Source organism: Bicyclus anynana, chromosome 15, assembly GCF_947172395.1.
Source record: "Bicyclus anynana chromosome 15, ilBicAnyn1.1, whole genome shotgun sequence".
Taxonomy (NCBI): Eukaryota; Metazoa; Arthropoda; class Insecta; order Lepidoptera; family Nymphalidae; genus Bicyclus; species Bicyclus anynana.
In genome coordinates this window covers 3,911,635-3,931,638 of record NC_069097.1, presented here as the reverse complement: position 1 = coordinate 3,931,638, position 20,004 = coordinate 3,911,635, and the positions used below count along the sequence as shown (strand labels likewise).

The window sequence follows — 20,004 nt, the reverse complement described above, 5'->3', positions numbered from 1 at the left end:
GAGGGTGCCCTCTTTATCATCCAAGAGGTCTGATGAGTCTGATTGTCTAGTAGACAAATGGATAGAGAGGTGTTTTATCTCATGAACTCATAATCCGAAGTAATATATCGTAACCAAGGAAAGTTAACAATAAAGTATAAGTTTACCTAAATGTTGGTTTTACAAGTTGGTTAACTACACTTACCTTTAGAGATGCTTAAAACTTGTTTCACAAAGGTTTCCTGAAAAGATAAAAAATATGTTAGTCAATATTCATAGAAATTATTATGTTACTTATAGAAGTGTCGATAAAATTATGGTAAATAAATGTTCAATTATTATCGGTAGCTCGAGACTTAAGTAACCTGAGTAAATAAACTTGTTTTATTCTTTATTAGTTACCATCAGATGGTAAGTGATGATGCAATCTAAGATGGAAGCGAGCTAACTTGTTTATTGGATGAAAATCCACACCCATTTCGGTTTCTACACGACATGGTACCGGAACGCTAAATCGCTTGGCGGTACGTCTTTGCCGGTAGGGTGGCAACCAACCAGAGCTGGACCAATAAAAAAACTTCAATCGGCCCAGCCGGGGATCGAAGCCAGGACCTCTGTCTAGTAATTCCACCGCGCACCACCACTGCGCCACGGAGGAAATAATCAAACTTATAAATATTTTAAGAACAAAGCTCTCCTTGTTCTCGTTATACAGATAATTCTGTGTCATACCTATCCTACCTGTCCTAGGGTAGAGTTCAAAGTATGATCCAGGAAAATGAAATAGCGGGAAAATCTATTTTCACGAGAAAAAGAATACTGAACATCATACGAGTACGAACTAAGCCGTGGTATGTACGTTTATTATATTACACCTCAGTAAACTAATCTACAGATTGTAAGGCAAAGATACAAAAGGTAAGCTTGTATTGTACTCTTTGTGTTCCTCACCACCTGGATTTAAGTGGAAAACTATCGCATATAATACACCTTAGGCTGGGATATACTATCATACAATGCACTACCCTGTCCCCACCGCCGTCTTAAGCTAGGCTGGGGCCCTTGGGCACACAAGAATTTGGGGCCCTTTTGGAAAGAAAATAAGCGAATTATACTATTTTTTTTTACTAAGTATGGCCGTTTATCATAGGTAATCAAATACAGTAATAATATGTCATTACTAATCTTAGAATGCTGCTGGTTTTTGGTTACGATTACGATAACAGTTTCTTTTGGGATTTTGTTGAGCAAAATCTTCTATTAGGTATATCCTTAGTCAACATTTTGAAGGATATTGTCAGTCCTTCAGGACCCCCTGAGAACGGGGACCCTGGGCACGGGCCCCGTGTGCCCTTATGGTAAAAACGGTATAGCCTGTCCCCTTCACTGTTATACTTGTTAAAGCTTGCAATGCTTTGCGCTCCGTTGAAGTAGCGTAAACCATGTCAGTAACTTTGGTTCATCTCCGGATCTTCTCATTGCTGATTCGGTCGTACAGAGATGCTCCGAGCATAGCCCATTCCATTGTATGCTGAGTGACTATAGACCTGAATTAAGGTTTATATCTACAGACACAGTGCGTCACAGACAAGTAGCGTAGCAGACACCGACAGATACAGTCTATTCACACTGCCCAGCAGGTAGCTATAGACACTTAAAGTCCTTTTCATGAAAGAAGTTCCCCAATCGCGGCGCTAATGTCTTAATGGCGCTCATTGTCATTTGGTAATGTCGGTCTTATTGTCATTTATGTAAGGCTCTGTCAATTTTAATTCAGGTTTCATGAACCGCACAGACAAAACGTTCTTTCCGCGAATACTGGCCGGGCGCGGCCCGTGTCTGTCAACGTCTGCGCGGCCGCGTTACGATAGATATAAATACGTTAATAAACACTGTATAGAAGAATATTCTTTTGTCCGTGACGGCACGTGTCTGGCACGCTAAATGTCTGTAGATATAAACGGACCTTTAGGAGGTTCATAATAATTAGCGACTAAGTTTCGAATTCATATGTCATATGTTCGAAAACATTCGCCTTTAGGCAGGGATTTAGGACAAAACGTCGTCGCGGAGTTCCCCGATCAGTCTCAGCCAGGCCTTTGTAACTAATCTATCAAAATAGCCCGGGATTAGTGTTAAGAGAATTGATCCAAATAAAGCTTAAGTATTACTTAAATTGATTTCTATACAAACGAAAAGAGCCTGAAAGAGAATGCCGATTAATGGCGCTCAAAACCGAGTCAAACATTAAAGAGCCGATTAAAAGTATCTGGCTATTTTGTAATTGATCCCAAATTCTTTAGTATTGGGGCTAAGTGAAAGCACTTTTGGCAAGGTAAGATGTTAAATGAAAAAAGTTTTAATAGGATTTGATGAACGAAACTCTTCAAATACAAATTTCTTGTAAGCAATTTTCCTACTTACGGACCTCTATATTTCTATATCACTTTAAAATTAATCTACTGGTAGTAATCAACCTCATTTTATCTCCGGTTTTACTTGTATTTTTATTATCAACGGACTTCAAAAAAGGAGGAGGTATTTTTTTTTGGTAATGTTTTTTTGGTAAATTTTGAAAAATCTTTTTTTGTTTGAATGATATACTTCCAGATTGTGTTAAAATCAAAATAACTGAAATACGTCTTTGTGTCGGTTCTATTTTTGTGTTAAAAAGATTATAATTTTAAAAATATATAGTATAAAATTATTTAAAGCTATCTTGAATGTGTTGCTTATTTCTCTCCATTTCTATATTTTATTTATACTATACACATTATAAATTAAATGCTGCTTTCCTTCGTTCTTTGAAGTTTCTATTTTCCATAAAATACCTTTGCCTCGACGTTATTGAGTTGAATATCGTTGCGTCCATGCTTCATGTTGCAGAGAGAGCATTAAGGATACACGAGCACCTACCGAGAGTGCAATACTTTTCACCGGGATATAGCAAAAACAATTAGTTTTTTTACAGTCTATCTTTTAAACTTAGTAAAACTGTCGTCGTCGTCGTCATCAACCCATATTCGGCTCACTGCTGAGCTCGAGTCTCCTCCAGAATTAGAGGGGTAAGGTCAATAGTCCACCACGCTGGCCCAATGAGAAGCAGACTTCACACACGCAGAGAATTAAGATAATTATCTGGTATGCAGGTTTCCTCACGATGTTTTCCTTCACCGATTGAGATACGTGATATTTAATTTCTTAAAATGCACACAACTGAAAAGTTGGAGGTGCATGCCCCGGACCGGATTCGAACCCACACCCTCACCGCAATCGGAGGCAGAGGTCATATCCAGTAAAACTGTAACAGGTTCTAATTATAAATAAAGTTATTTTGAAAATTTTCGTTGGATAATCTCGGCCTTAAAATAGTATTAATGAAGCTAATTTTTTTTTATTATTTCTGTCAGTCTGTCCTTGGTTTTGTTGACCGGACATCACGCTAAAAGTACTGAATGATTTTAAATGAAACGTGGCACGATTTAAGACCTAATACGAAGAAGGTTATAGGATATATTTTGTCGCGAAAATATCAGAAGTTGGCGAAAAGGGGGTAGAAAGTTTGTTTTTTTTTTATTCTTTACAAGTTAGCCCTTGATTACAATCTCACCTGATCGTAAGTGATGATGAAATCTAAGATGTAAGCAGGCTAACTTGTTAGGAGGAGGATGAAAATCCACACCCCTATCGGTTTCTACACGACATCGTACCGGAACGCTTAATCGCTTGGCGGTACGTCTTTGTCGTTTGTATGGAAAATCCTTTATTTTCAAGTTAAATTTGAAGAAATTGGTACCAGAAAAATACTTAAAATAATGTGATGGTTGGATGGTTCAAGGGATGGTTCATATAAACCCCTGTTTTGAATTACATTTTCGTAAAATTATTATACTGTTTATTATACGTAAAACATGCGAAAATATTAATAGAAAGGGTTGAAAGTCGCGGGCGTTCGATAATAATAATTAATTATTATTATCGAACTACGAATACTACTCGATAATAATAAGTAATAATACGGACTAAGCAGGTGACTCATCTAATAAGAGGAAAACCAACGCCTATCATCAGAACAACACTACAGGATATATATAAAGAAAACGTTCTACACGTACCTACTACCCATGTTTCTATTCAGACCCTGTAGCCAAGTGGCACGTCGATTCTCTTTCTACGATCGCAAACGTTTCGAAAACTAGAAAAATGTATGGGAATGATAGATCTTGATCACGTAACCTGTTGATAGCAAATGTCATTCCAGGGGCTGATATACCTGTAATTGCCCGGCTTGGCCGATTGAAGTTTTCTTAATTGGTTCAGGTCTGGCTGGTAGGAGGCTTCGGCCGTGGCTAGCTACCACCCTGCCGGCAAAAACGTACCGCCAAGCGATTTAGCTTTCCGGTACGATGTCGTGTAGAAACGGAAAGGGGTGTGGAAATCTTCTCCTAACAAGTTAGCTTTCATCTTAAATTGCATCATTACTTAAGATTATGGTCAAGGGCTTACACATGTCAAGTCTAAAAAAAAATACAGCGGCAACCATGCTGTTCAGACCGGAACGCAGCAAGCAGTTGTCTTAGAGGAGACGCCCTTAGAATGTCGTTCCGCTCATATCTTGCCTTCGGACCCCCTCAGGCAATACTTCTGCGCTCCCCCAAAACCCCCGGTGACGCCACTAAGGTCCCATTAAGGAGCCTACACTTACACAATCAGAAAAAAATGCTGCGTGGTAATATTTTACTAAAAATCTAATACATATAAATACTTATTTGAAAAAAATTACGCTCTGCTTCTATTTATAGATATTTATTGATTAAAAAAATCAATCTAATTCTAAGTGCAAGTAAGTAGGTTAAAGGGACACGAGGTGCATTCACAAACGTGTTATCTTCATTAAAGTTTAACTCTAACATACGAGTGGCTGCCGCATACTGGTAAAAATTTAATTTTCAAATTGATTAAATATTATTCGAAACTAATAAACAATAATTATTATTCTATCAAATACTGCGCTAGTACATATTTATAAAAATACTCGAATTAGTTTAACTTTATATTTGAATAGATCATTCTATACCTACTTGCTATCATAATGTACTTATTTCATCAATAACTGCCGGTGGATGTCCACTGCTGGACATAGGCCTCTTGCATGGACCTCCAAGCACAACGATCTCGAGCCGCCAGCTCCGTACTTGATTAGTGATTCTAAACTCACAATATTTTTTTTATTCCTTACAAGTCAGCCCTTGACTACAATCTCACCTGATGATAAGTGATGATGATCTATCTAAGATGGAAGGGGACTAACTTGTTAGGAAGAGGATGAAAATTCACACCCCTTTCGGTTTCTACACGACATTGTACCGAAACACTAAATCACTTCACGGTACGTCTTTGCCGGTAGGGTGGTAACTAACCACAGCCGAAGCCTCGCAGCAGCCAGGCCTGGACTAATTAATAAAACCAGAATCGGGCTTAAGACCTCCGTCTTGTAAATCCACCACGTATACAGCTGCGCCACGGAGGCCGTATTACGTAAAAGTGTTACAAAAACGAAAACTCGTTCATCAATATACCTACGTCTCTCCCCAACGCCACGTAGACAAAGTTAAAAAAGAATGGCCGAACTTTACACTCTAATGGCGAGTTGGGTAGATTAAACGTCCGTGTGGAAGAATAAGTGACGATCAATGGGAGAAGCTGACTCACAATTTAGCCCTTCTGAAGTATCTTTATCCGTATTCCAAAGAAATGAGGAGTATATGTAAGTAAATGCGGTGATTTACGTCATAAGTCTTTCACTTTCAGGAGGCAGTTTAGCTTTAGATAATTAATGATGAAGTGTGTAGATATTTTTAAACGCATTGGTGAGCACAACTGAGGGAGCAGGAGCTATCACAATAAGTAATTTAACAATTCAGACCTAAGAATTATATTTGGTTACCATTTTAAATTCTGTATTTTTCGTTCAAATCGGTTAAATTTAAAAGTTATGAGAGGGTTAATATTAATTTATTTATTCATTCACAGCTCTAAGGGACAGTAGACCTGAGTATTTCAGCTTGATATCCTATGTGTTCCTGAGAAAAAGTGTCTTGGCAGACGAACAACGAAGTGATCCTTTATGGCTTCCGTTTTTCAAATCAAATCAAATCAAATCAAAATCTGTTTATTGCGAATTCAGGTTACAGTCAGATCTTATAAATAAACACCAAATTCCCCCTTACAGCTTGCAATATCATTATAAAAAACATTATTATTTACAATAATCAATTCACACACTTATTTGTACAGTGATTAATTAATTAGTAGGTACATTGAATATTTTAAAGAATAATTCTAATGTAATGATGCCTTTACGTCAATATAATGTCAGTTTATGTCAAAGATAAGTAAAATGATAAATTGCAAAAAAAAAAAAATTAGTCATTAATATGGTGTATTTGTATAGTATTAATATAGTCTTGAAATCAATTGAAATTGGTTTATTCATCAAGGTACTCTTTGATGGAGTAGTATGCTTTGTTTATTAAAAAATTCTTTAATTGTTTCTTAAACCTTGCCAAGTTGGAATTATTTTTTATATTAAATGTCAGCTTATTGTAAATATTTATTGATTGGCAAAATACACTTTTCCGAAACTGTGCTGATTTTGCAGCTTGTCCACACAACCTTAGAGAACGTCTTTTATTATTCAAGTTTTTGAAAAGTGATAGGTTAGCATGTACAAATACTGCTGTTTCAAAGATATACAGAGAAGGAAATGTCAAGATTTGTAACTCTTGAAAATGGGGTTTACAACTATCTGTCCAGTGTAGATTCCTTATTGCTCTGATGCATCTTTTCTGAGCTTTAAAAACTCTTTCTCTGTCGACTGAATTACCCCAGAACATTATTCCGTATCTCAGAGTTGATTCGACATATCCAAAATAAGCAATACGCAGTGTTTCAATATTAGCTGATTTGTTTAACTTATACAGCGCGTAGGAAAATTTAAACAATTTCTTACATATATTGTCAACCTGTGTTTTCCAACTAAGATGCCTATCAACAATTATTCCTAAAAACTTAGTCTCACCTGTTTCACTAACTTGCATACCCTTATGATTGATATTATTTGTTGATATTCCAAATCGATCCCAATTAAAATTCATAATTTTAGTCTTCTCCAAATTAATACTTAAATTATTTTTTACAAGCCAATCAATTACTTGATCTAAGGATGTATTTATATCATCCTCATAAGATAATGTATTATGACGTTCATATAATATTGTACAATCGTCTGCAAAAAGGACCATAGGTTGAGCTATTACTGAAGGGAGGTCGTTAATATATATAATAAATAATAATGGGCCTAGAATGCTCCCTTGTGGCACACCATACTTAACACAACGGGATGTTGAGTTATAAGATATCTCTGTTAAGTTATTAGGACATATTCTACTAATTTCAGTAATTTGAGATCTATCAGTGAGATAAGACGTCAAGAGATCTAACACAGTTCCTCGGACACCATATCTATATAATTTATGTAACAAGATATTATGATCCACAAAATCGAAAGCTTTTGTCATATCCATGTACAATGCCGCTATAGGTATTTTTCTATCTATACAAGTCATGACTTTGTTAAGAAGTTCATAAATTGCCATGTTTATTGACTTCTTTTTCCTAAACCCTTTTTGCTCATTCACTAGGATAGCATTTTCTTCGAGGTATTTATAAAGTCGATTATATATTACTTTTTCAAAAACTTTCGCAAATGTCGTAATTAAAGCAATGGGTCGATAGCTACTAACATCACTTCTGTTATTTTTTTTAAATAGTGGTTTAATAATTGTGAGTTTTAAGGCCTTCGGAAATTTACCGTCCTGGATACATATGTTTATAATATGACATATAACCTCAGAGATATATAGTGATGACGCCTTTACCACTTTTGTTGTTATACCGTCATAACCTGTGCTTTGCGTATTTTTCAGGGATTTTATTATTTGGAAAACTTCCATAGGTGTGACAGGGTACATAAACATAGATGAGCATTTGTTAAAATTAATATGATTAAAGCTCTCATTAACCGTATTTAATCGTGATTTATTAGAAATATCAATAAAGTAATCATTAAATATTTGAGCTATTTCTGTCGGATTTGTAACTTCTCGATTCATAAAATTAATTTTCTCAATTTGCTTGTCATGAGATGTATACGATTTATTGTTTTTAATAACCCTCCAAGTAGCTAAGCATTTATTTTTTGCATTTGCTATAAAGTAATTATTTTTTTTTTTATTACTCTGGTTTAACACATAAGCTACTTTTTATCCCGGAAAAGTCCATGGTTCCCGAGGGATTTGTGAAAAACTAAATTTCACGCGGACGAAGTCGCGGGCGTCTGCTAGTACAAAATAAATATTAAAAATATAGGTTAAATAATATATAAAGCAAACATGTTTGGGCTTGTTAACTTTTGTATCCAGGTAAGCAGTCCTTCACTAAAGCTGCCAAGCGGCTACCTAAGTTTCCACTCACGTAATCCGACTAATGGTACCGCGTTTAGCCATTTAGATATCAAAGCCCTTAAGCCTTAACGTTATCTGGAATACCAAACAAAAATGTGTTACCAAAAATGTTCTCGCCAAAATAACTTTGCATTGGTTAGCCACACAGTGTGAAAATCATTTACCCTATTGTTATTAATATGAATAAAGTTTAATGTATTTTTGTTTGTGTATCCTCTCTGTGTTTTTACGCTAATCATCCAATTGTGATGAACTTTGTCCAACAGAAAGGTTTTTGTCCAAAACGACCACTGTAAAATACGTGGTGTAAAATAAACTTTTTTTTGCAAATTGCTGACTTATGTATCTAAATTTTGAAAAAATGTCGTCTACATACGATACAAACTCAGAATACAGAAAACACCAGTAATCACGTTCAGCCGTCATTGTAAAGCACGCATTGTGTCCAAAAATTGAACCTGTATACTCGTAGCATGTCACGTGTTGTGTGTTACGAGTTACTCAATGTGTCTAATCGCTTGGTCGTGAAATTACACCAAAAAAGAGTAATTTCAACGGCTTCATACCTATGCTCGATCACTCCTTCTGGAGTTTTCTGTATTCTGCGGATACAACTTACAAATGTCTTGTCAAAATCAAGTGCTTACTGGTGGATATCATATGGTATGTAGATGACATTTTGTCAATTGATTTGTTGTTTATTTTAATAGGTTAATAATATATACCAAAATAATGAATAAGCCATCGGAATCTAGACCTCAAGTCGAGTTTATAACTCGAGAACCTGACACTACATAACAGTTCAAATAAAGATCATAACAGTTTAAATAGATCACTATTTTACATCAATTTATAAGACACCATGTAGACATATACCTAAAGCTATAGGTAAAACGTATGGTAGTAAAAAACGTTAAGCTTTTAGCACAGGAGCGATAAAAATCGGACGATCATTGGACCCGTTTCACGTTTTACGTGCAGTAACAAGAAGGGCGTGTAAGAAAGCAATAATTTTTGATTGCCGTTCCTCCTTCCTACTAATTATATTATATGAGTTGTACCTCCATCTAAAGAATTTGATAATATTAGTCTATATCTCTATAATAATTAATGAAGCAGACTGGTCATCGAATGATCATGGGTTCGATTCCTGCCCTTTGCACTGTCGTACCCACTCATAATGTTTTGAAAGACTAATTGGAGGTGAATGGAGAAAATTAGATTATTCAAAATATACTTTATTTGTTTATTTTAAAACCAAAATTCCTTGAAGTTTTGACTTGAGCTGAGAATACACCTCAGAACAAGTTGTAAATGAAGATTACTTGCGTGACTACACTATGAGTTTTTACATAAAAACCTTTTGATTTAAAATTATATAATATCTATAAAAAAGATTGCTCAATTGCGCTATTTTAATCGTTTTTTGAGGTAACACCAACATTAACATCAACTTTCAACCTAATTTTAGCTTTAACTCGTATCTCTTGTACAAAAACTATACTTTTTGAAAAACTTATCTTTACCTCTTTATCGCGTTTCTTAGGAAAGCCTTCATACATACATACACTAAAGCAAAATCTTATTTAAATACAATACTTCAACCATTTCGGTATTCGTCCAACCCTTTTCCAAGATCACGTAATACCTAGTAAGAAAGTTGTGGGTTGTGGGTAACCGGTACTTTCATACTTAAAAATCCTCTTTCTGCAATAAAACAAATTTATTGGCGTCGGGTCAGCTAAGTGTATGCAAATGAAGCAGCGCTGAGTTCTAGGACAGCAATAAAGTGAAATAAGCCCTTTTGGGGTACATTACAGGTCTATCTTTTTATCCGACTACGACGACGACAAAAAGATTTTGGCAGTGTTGACGCCGCAAACTTTGTAAAATGAATTGTGGCTCGCGCGCTACGGCCGCCATTTTTTGTTGTTGTCTATGGCTGTCCGCTATAGAAAAACGGGTGAAGTTATGTCGGAGAATTAGTGTTTTTTGGTTTCCGACCATGACTGACCATGACACCTGCAAAGTCCCCACTCTCGTGAAATCGGAATAGGAGGACAAACTATAGCCTATGATACTCCCTAGCAATATAGCTTTCCATCGGTAAAAGAATTTTTCAAATCAATCCAGTGGTTTTTGAGTTTATTCTGTACATCATCATTATCAACCCATATTCGGCTTACTTCTGAGCACGAGTCTCCTAAGACAGTCTCAGAATGAGAGGGGTTAGGCCAATGGTCCACCACGCTGGCCCAATGCAGATTAGCAGACTTCACGTAGATACGTAGAGAAATAAGAAAACTCTCAGGTGTGCAGGTTTGCTCACGACGTTTTTCCTATAACTGAAAAGTTGGAGGTTCATGCCCCAGACCGGATTCGAACCGACGCAGGTCCGACCACAACCTCAGGAATCGGAGGCAGAGATCATATCCACTGGGCTATCACGGACATTCTTTACATACAATGATAAAAATCTTTCCTCTTTATAATATTAGTGTAGATATTAGACTCTTTATAATTACTATTACTCTTTATATTATAAGCACTAAAAAGAAAATATTAAAAAGTAGCAGTTAAAAGGGGAATTCATGTTCTGTGATACAAATGTAGCTTTCCTAGAAAATGAAAATAAAATGTACGTTTTCAGTATTTTTCAAAACATTCTGTGATATCAATGCTTCGTAGAACTGGAAAGGTACGTATTGTGGTTATTCAGTGTAATATTTCCAGTCTATTTTGAGAGCTCTGACAGCTAGCTGAAAGTCGTCACGTTAGCGTCAATAGATCGGGTAATTTACGTCATCGTATTCGGACATAGGGTGCGAGAACGCTGATTTATACTGACCGATATACAGGGTGTTACGGAGTATTACCTATAAGTTCAAGGTGTTGACAAGTCCAAGTTCATTTGAATTTCTGTTATTACAGATCCTGCAGGTACCATACAATAGCCTTAGAATAGTTTCTGCTCCAAGGTCACGTTTATCCCAAATTAATTTATTTCATTATCATATCAGCCGATGGACGTCCACTGCAGGACATAGGCCTTTTGTAGCGACTTCCAAACAGTACGATCCTGAATCTACTGTCTCTCTGTCTTGAATCTCTGTATCTACTAAATCGATTTTGAAAATTCTTTTACCACTAGAAAACCACGTTATTGTCTAGTGTCATAGGTTACATTTGATCACCGTATTCTCACGGAAACGGAAACTATTCGAGTGAAACCGCGGGCTAGTTATAGTAAACATAATAAATAAATCTATACTAATATTATAAAGAGGAAAGATTTGATTGTTTGATTGCATTGAAGAAATTCCGAAACTACCTACTGAAGCGATTTTAAAAATTCCACTGTTGGGAAGCTACATTATTCCCGAAGGCTACATTTTATCCCCTTATTCCTACGGGAACTGTATCTGCGCTGGTGAAACCGCGTGACGTGAGCTAGTACTTAAAATTACCTACACTCCTTACTATCTGAACGTACAGCGTACAGACACGGTGTTATTTATCACTTTTTAGACTAATAATATAATTAAAACCGTGTGTTTCAAGTCAATTCAATGTTTTTTTTAATATTTTTTTTTAAACATTAATCACTCTACATTTAGATCAGTTTCAGATAGGCACGAAGTAGGTAAGGGCTGTAAAATCCGCACAATCACCGCTGCCATCGTAGGTAACGTGAATTGGGGCTCGCGTACAATTTCCCTGGCTTAGATCTTCAACACTTGTAATATATTTAGATATCTTAATTCGAATCGGTCCAAATTGTTCACCCTAACAACCTGGCCACAGCCTTATCAATACCTACAATTTTTAATAGCAATGGAAAAATTTATTTCGTTTTTGGTATGAGTAATTTTAACAGATGACCTTTACTAGCCTATTTTTATTGGAGTTTATGTAAATTTAGTAAAAAAGCCCATCTATCTAGGAAGACTATAAAATATATAACATCACGCTACGACCAATAGGACTAAAATACCGATCAAAAATGTGGCGAAAACGGGAAAATAATGTTTGGTCGTCGGCTAGTCTTGTAGAGAACTATTTGTAGAGAAAGCTAACATTTAAAAATACCGACCGAATTGAGAACCTCCTCCTTTTTGAAGTCGGTTAAAAATAGTGAACATTCTCCATTATTAAATTTATTCACCTCAGTTATACACACTACTACAGCGGCCCTTAGGTGTAAAAGCGAAAATTAGTAAAATTTAATCTACAATCTCACTGAAGCTGGGAAAATTATAAAAAACTGCTTGTAGAGTTTTACTTCAGAAATGACAAAGTAAAAAAGCTTTTTTTCCTGGGTTAAGCGTGCGCCCAATAGTTGGAAACATCCTACATAGGTTAGGTCACCATTCATATTTATTTCAAGCAAGCATATTTTTGTTTCTTTGTTGAGAAATTATATTATTACCTTTCTATAGGGCCTCCCAACTAATTTTGATACAAGGCCCCTCCAAGACACGCTACGCCACTGCTACGCGGTAGTGTTTGATACACAATTGTAAATTTACCCACCTAGTTATAATAATAGTTATGTATTATTTCTTTCTGATATAGATTAACGCCCTCCAACGATTACTTTATGCATTAGGCTTACACAACAAAAACTTGACTGCCCCAAGATAGCCTCCCAACTAATTTTGATACAGGGCCCTTCCAAAATACGCTACGCCACTGCTACTAGGTAGAGTACCTAACCTAGAGTAACCTAGTAGTAATTATAGTTATGTATTATTTCTTTTTGATATAGATTACCGCCCCCCAACGATTATTACTATACGCATTAGACTTACACAACAAAAACTTGACTGCCCAAAGTTAGATATCATTCATTCATATTTATCAACCACCGCCTTGCAAAGATAAGGCCCTTTTATTGTCTAAGTCTTCAAAGAGACACTTTGCTTTATCCTTTTATTTCAGCTCCTGAAGGAGAGTGGCTTAGTGCTTTATTTATAGAATGACGCTTGCTATTTTCATCTTTAGCCTTTATGTACGAAGTATTAGATAACCTACTTCTTACGTGTTAGGTTACGTGTTTTTAGTTACATATTTTCTCAAGTATTTGCAGTTATTTACACGAAACTAAGACCGAAACAAACTTGTTTAAAATTTTTGTCTTTCCGGACTAATCTCTGGAACGCCTGAATCGATCAATCATTAGGTATATTTTTTATCCTGGTAAATCTATGATTCTCGCGAGATTTGTATGAATAGTACGTTACTACAGCGGCCGGCAAGAGAGACATTCATGGACGAACGTGTGAATGTGGGCCGAGTCGAAGCCGAGGAAAACATATCTTAATAAAACACATTGCTTGAATTATACATTGGCATAGTCAATAGTCATTTATTTAAATGCTTAGTTTACAAGCACTTATAGTGGTAATAATTAGTCAAAAACTAAAAAAAAAAAAATTACGAGGGTTCCATCCGTCTTGGAATCTTGTTATAGAAGAAACAATAAATTACATAGTAATTAAATCTACAGGTTGTATTTCTGATAATGCTGGTAACTATAAATACTTTTAAAATAGGGTAGGGGACTAGGGGTATACCGTCGAATAGTTCCTAAGCTCACTCACCGTAATTTATTAAAATACCGAAAATTGGCTTCCTTCCGGCAATGACTTAAGACTTGAATGGTTAAGACTTGATTCTGAAAGCATCTACGAAGCATGAAACTTTGCTAGATGTAGTCTATGGTTTGTTACTCAAAATTTGATATTTTATAGATATCCGAAAGATAATAGGTTTTTTCTGGGCATGTCTGTATAAATGCTAATCTTCTACTAAATGTATTTTATGCGACTTTAATATGATATACCTAGGATTATAATTCACACCTTTAGAATTATAGACTTAATCTAAAATTTTTACATCTTGACTTTTAGTCAAAGAAGGACTTACAATGAACATACCCATCGTCTGTTAATAAAGCTTGGGCATATTTTCGTGTAAAAGGAGGTGCGTGCATATATCTCTATCATGCCAACCCTTTCTCTTGCATGCGTTCGATTTGAAAGCGACGCAAACAGTAGTGAGACGTCAGTATTTCGAGAAGGTTGCTGCTTATTTGTAAATGTGAAGAACCCATCCGAATTGCGTCCAAATAATACTAAATATAAGGTAAGTAAGAGTAATATTTTTCATTAACGTAAAGACTTGATGCGTGTTGGTTTATTTTGAGACACTAATGTGTCCCCTTATATCAAATGCTGTATTCTACAAACAAAACGATACCCGGTTTCTCGCGGTTCTCTAAATTTTCAGAATTAGTGAGACCTAACCAAAAAAGCTATTTTTAAAATATGTATATTAGTCAAACAAAGACCTAAATTGCTAGTTTTGAGAAAAAATTATGATTAAACAATATCCAATTGCAGTCCATTTTCTTTAAAATGTCGTGACCTATTTCTACTCTATGTATGTGACCTGATTCTATTCTATTCGCTGTCCAAAAACTTGATTTTTTGCATTAGGTCTCTATTATTCTATACCAAATGCTATGCTGATGGAGAAACAAGCGTTTTTTAGTGAAGAATGAAATGGATTCGGTAGATAAACCAACTAGTTTAATGTAACACAACATTCAATTTATAAACCAGCGCATATGTAACCCCAGTGAGTCGTAAATCTATTTGTAATTGTAACATTAGATTTACGGCAGAAGTAGATAGATGGCACACTCGTAATGCCTCTGCTTACACTTATTTTCCTTTATTTGTTTCGGGAAGCGCGACTCACATTTGCATACACATCGCTGAATCATCGACGATAAACATATTGTTTATATATTCCACGTAACTTTTCTTTTACGTTTTCTTTGTGCAGAAACTTTTCTTTTATTCTTCCTACATCGTAGGGCCTTGTTCTGTCTTCTTTTTGCTTCAAAAACAATCGTTGTCGAGTTTCTTTGTGTAAATGTGCACGTATTTTTTACACAAACACATAAATTGATGAACTTAATACAACTCGTAAGCATATATTGAAGTGATAACTTCATACGTGAGGGTACAAAGCTTCGTAACGTAACGCGTTACGGCGCCACTCTCTCTGGCTGGTTCTGGTTATTACTTCTGTTGAACGTCCCGAGGCGCACACGTTGTTTTTATAATGATAATCATAAGTAAATTAACTTACATAAGTATAACTTTTGTGTTGTTGTCGATTAGTATATGTTAAGTATTTTTTTTATTTTAATGTGTTGAATGATTTCTCAAAGGTCGCGCCTATACTACGAATGGTCTCGTTTTTACTTTTTATCCCGAAAAAATTTCACCTGGACGCTGGCGTCCGCTAGATTGTTAATAAACCACGGCAAAACGGATGAACAAATTTGGGTAATAACATGAATAGTTAAAAAAACTAAAAAACACGCTTGATACCCATTTCATGGGGGTACATTTCTAATACCCAAATAGCAATGTCTTAGCTAGTCATGTATAGTCATCAAAACTCAGAGCGTGTGCAAAATTTCATCCCAATCGAAGACAGGGAAGTGGGTCGAATTAAGATTCCAAGATTTTCTTACATACATTTTTTACATTACATTACAAGTGAAGCTGATAGTAAGTGATGATGCAGTCTAAGATGGAAGCGGGCCAACTTGAATTGGAGGAGAATGAAAATCTCCACGCCTTTCGGTTACTAACGGCATCGTACCGGAACGCTAAATCGCTTGGCGCTACGTCTTTGCCGGTAGGGTAGTAACTAGCCACCAGCCAGACCTGGACAAATTAAGAAAATCTCAATTTGCCCAGCCGGGGATCGGACCCAGGACCTCCGTTTTGTAAATCCACCGCGCATACCACTGCGCCACGGAGGTCGTCAAAATCTAAAGTTATAGTTTTTTCATTACATTAACACAGGGTTGTTTTTATATCGCTGAGTAATAGAAAATAGGTATATCTGATCTCGCAAATCTTCAAAACGGGTAAAAGGATTTCCAAGGCAATGCAATTTTCACTGTTCTAATAAATTAAGCTTGAAGCAGTATTTAAGCTGTATCTTTGTTTTAACTCTCGATGCGGGTTTTTGCTACGTACTACTAAAGAGTATTTATCAACCAACATTTGGACCAAATACGTAAAGATCAGTTTATTACAAATGAAAAACTAATATACAAACATTTTTATTCATTTTAGAGGAGACTTTTCTAAAATAAGGTATAACATTAAGAACTTATATATATATGTATGTACAAATATAAATACATAAACAATTACATAATATAATAAGGCATTGGGTACCCTACCCAGCACGCCGGTAATTACCATTCTGAATAAGAGATAATAATGCCTTTGAGACAAATAGGAACACGCGCTCGCATGGATCAGTATAGAGGTACTGTTTACACATGCTCTGAAATAGCTTGCTAGTTAAGTATGCTCCATACGAGCATGCTTATCATCAGTTTGCATTTGCTGGCAATAAGCATGCTATTTTTAAGTATGCTTCTGAATAAGAATGCTCGAAGCAAACATTCCAATTACACATGCTAATTTGTATCTATCGCTCTCTGTCTATAGTATCGTGTTAGACAGGGAGAGATGAAGGTGAAGAGAATACAGAATAGCAATGCTGACCGACTAGCAAACTCAATAACCAAACCTGTTCAGACCACTAAAAGCACGCCCCCTTCCACCCGCGCAGCAAGTGGCATGCTCATAAATCGCACGACTGTTGATCCTTGAGCAAGCTCGAAATAAGCATGCTCATTATTAGCACATGACTGAATGACTACATAAATGATAAATAAAACAAAAAATAAAATCGGTCTCCCTATCACTCACTCGACAAAAGGCTACACCCAAACTGGGTATTCATATATCCACATTATATAATAGAATGTAACTTGTATAATTATTTATGTGTGATATTGCTTGATTATTAAATAAATAAATAACAATGTTGCGATACACTTGCTAATAAGTAGCAACTGCTTAATAGTAGCATGCTTTCGTGCTTGAAATGAGCATGTGTAACAGTAGCTTAAGTCCTCATAAAATTATTCATTGGTAAGTAAGTACCTAAATATTTATATGCTATTAAAAAATGTGTATCTAAGTAATGAAGAAATAAATATTCTTGAACACCAATATACAAGTTTGGCTTAAAAAGAAAATGCAAAGGTATCAGCAGTAATAAATGGAAAGCACTTTCAGTTGGAACGGGGGCGATAAAAATCGACTGATCATCCGACCCGAACGGTTCTAACGGGGAGGCGTGTTCCATCACAACAATCGTTTTGATGGCCTTTCCTTACACGTTTCCTCAGAGTAATGAGAGTGACCACACCGTGAACTAAAGCAAAATTTACGACTATTTTAGACCTCTTTTATTCGTGACTTCATCCGTCTAGATAACTCTACTGTACGTACTTAAGGTAATACAGTTCTTTGACCCCAAGCAAAGGTATTTTCTGTTTAATATAGGTTTATTGAACTTTGTGAAAAAAATAATCATCATCATGTTTATCAATCTCAGAATGAGAGAGGTTAGGCCATATAGTGCACCACGCTGGCCCAATGCGAATTAGCAAACTTCACATACGCAGATATTGAGAAAATTCTCTAATATGCAGGTTTCCTCACGATGTTTGAGACACGTGATATTTAATTTCTTAAAATGCACACAAATGAAATATTCTAGGTGCATGCGCCCGACCGGATTCGAACCCACACCCTCCGGAATCAGATGCAGAGATCAAATCCACTGGGTTATCACGGCTCGATCGTGATTGCTAGTAGTAAACTCGTTTCACAGACCATAAAGATAAATAGAACAAACGTACAAAGGTAATAGGCACCCCTGGATTAAATCGAGCATCATTAAGGATGGAAGTTTAAAAATATTTATTATCCAACAGTCCTCAGTAACGATAAGCCCACTTTATTGTCTTCAGCTTGAGCCAGTTTGCCCTATCTTTTTATTGTTGCTTCGGACATTAACAATATGCTCCTCGAGTTATGGTCGAGACGTGGCTGAGTACGTTGAAATTTCACCTTAATAAAAACCTTTTGCTTGTATATCTTTTTATTTTTGGTTTTTCCATTTTTATAACAAAATTATGGTGAGTATATAAAACTATCTTATATTAGGTAGGTGCTCAAATGAATAATTATTTTTTATATATTTTTATGTACTTACATACATATATTTTAAGACTAGCGGACCCGGTCAAGCTTCACTTTGACTTATGTACACTTCTTCCCTATCCCTACCCTACTCTTACCCTGCCCCTACCCTACCACTACCCTACCTTTTTGTGTAATTCAATGGTATAACCTTCTAAAATATAAAACTACTAGTTTAGTGTATGATATATAACAAATCTAAACTAGAATTCCTCAGAAAATGAAAGACAATTTTGTTCAAAAGTCAAAAATTCAATTTTGAAGATAGGTTCGTGAATATAGGTGCGATACTAGTCCTTCTATTATTGGTCTGAGTCAAATAGCTAGTTGTATAATTGGTCCTTCTATTATTGGTCTGAGTTAAATAGGTAGTTGTATAGTTGTTTAAACCAAACTTGTTTTCATGTCATGGAAAGAGACGCTCCGACGCTATTTTTAAAATTCGCCGTTACTCAAAAGCCAGAAGCAAACAAGTCTTACAAAACACTCCTTTATATTCAGTGAGATGTCACTACTGAAAAGGAGCATCTACGAACTGAAAGTGTGCAGTGTACTATAATTTGCTACTCGTCGTACCTTGACAATGGACTTAACAAGCTCAGCGCAACAAAGACATCTTATCTGAGACTTTATTTTTCTAATTAAAAACTTTCTCTAAACAACACTACGGCTAACAAAAACTTTATTACTAATACATCGTTTTACTTTCATGGAAATACAACTATATATGTGTAACACGTAATTACATAATTTACGTGACTAAGTAGGTACGTATGTAGGTACTAAGTTGCTATAAAAAATCTAAAACTACTATATATGCAAGGTCGTAGACCCTAATGAATAATGGAATATGTTTCCATTCAAAATAAATCGCATCATCATTATCAACCCATATTCGGCTCACTGCTGAGCTCGAGTCTCCTGTCAGAATGAGAGGGTATACCAATAGTCCACCAATGCCACAATGCGGATTGGCAGACTTCACACACGCAGAGAATTAAGAAAATTTTCAGATTTCCTCACGATGTTTTTCCTTCGCACCGTTCGAGACACGTGATATTTAATTTCTTAAAATGCACAACACTGAAAAGTTGGAAGTTCATGCCCCGGACCGGATTCGAACCCACACCACCCGGAAACGGAGGTAGAGATCATATCCACTAGGCTATCACGGCCCTAAAAATTTAAAATCGATCTAATGTAACGCCAGCCACACACGGCCAAGTATAATGTGAAGTCTACAGCGCGTTTAGGGATGCGATGTGGGCCGTGAAAACAATATCGAAATATCGTGAATCATAAATAAAATATCGGTTTGGATAATTTCATGACGATGCGGTCCT

General features: G+C 35.9%; 1 protein-coding gene across 1 annotated transcript in view; it reads right to left on the bottom strand.

Annotated features, from left to right (window-relative positions):
* LOC112047444 (regulating synaptic membrane exocytosis protein 2) overlaps positions 1-20,004 on the bottom strand; it is a 262,982-nt gene that overhangs the window by 235,403 nt on the left and 7,575 nt on the right. The window contains exon 2 of the mRNA XM_052885854.1: positions 185-221. The gene's annotated coding sequence lies outside the window, so the exon portion shown is untranslated. The remainder of the gene's footprint in view (positions 1-184; positions 222-20,004) is intronic.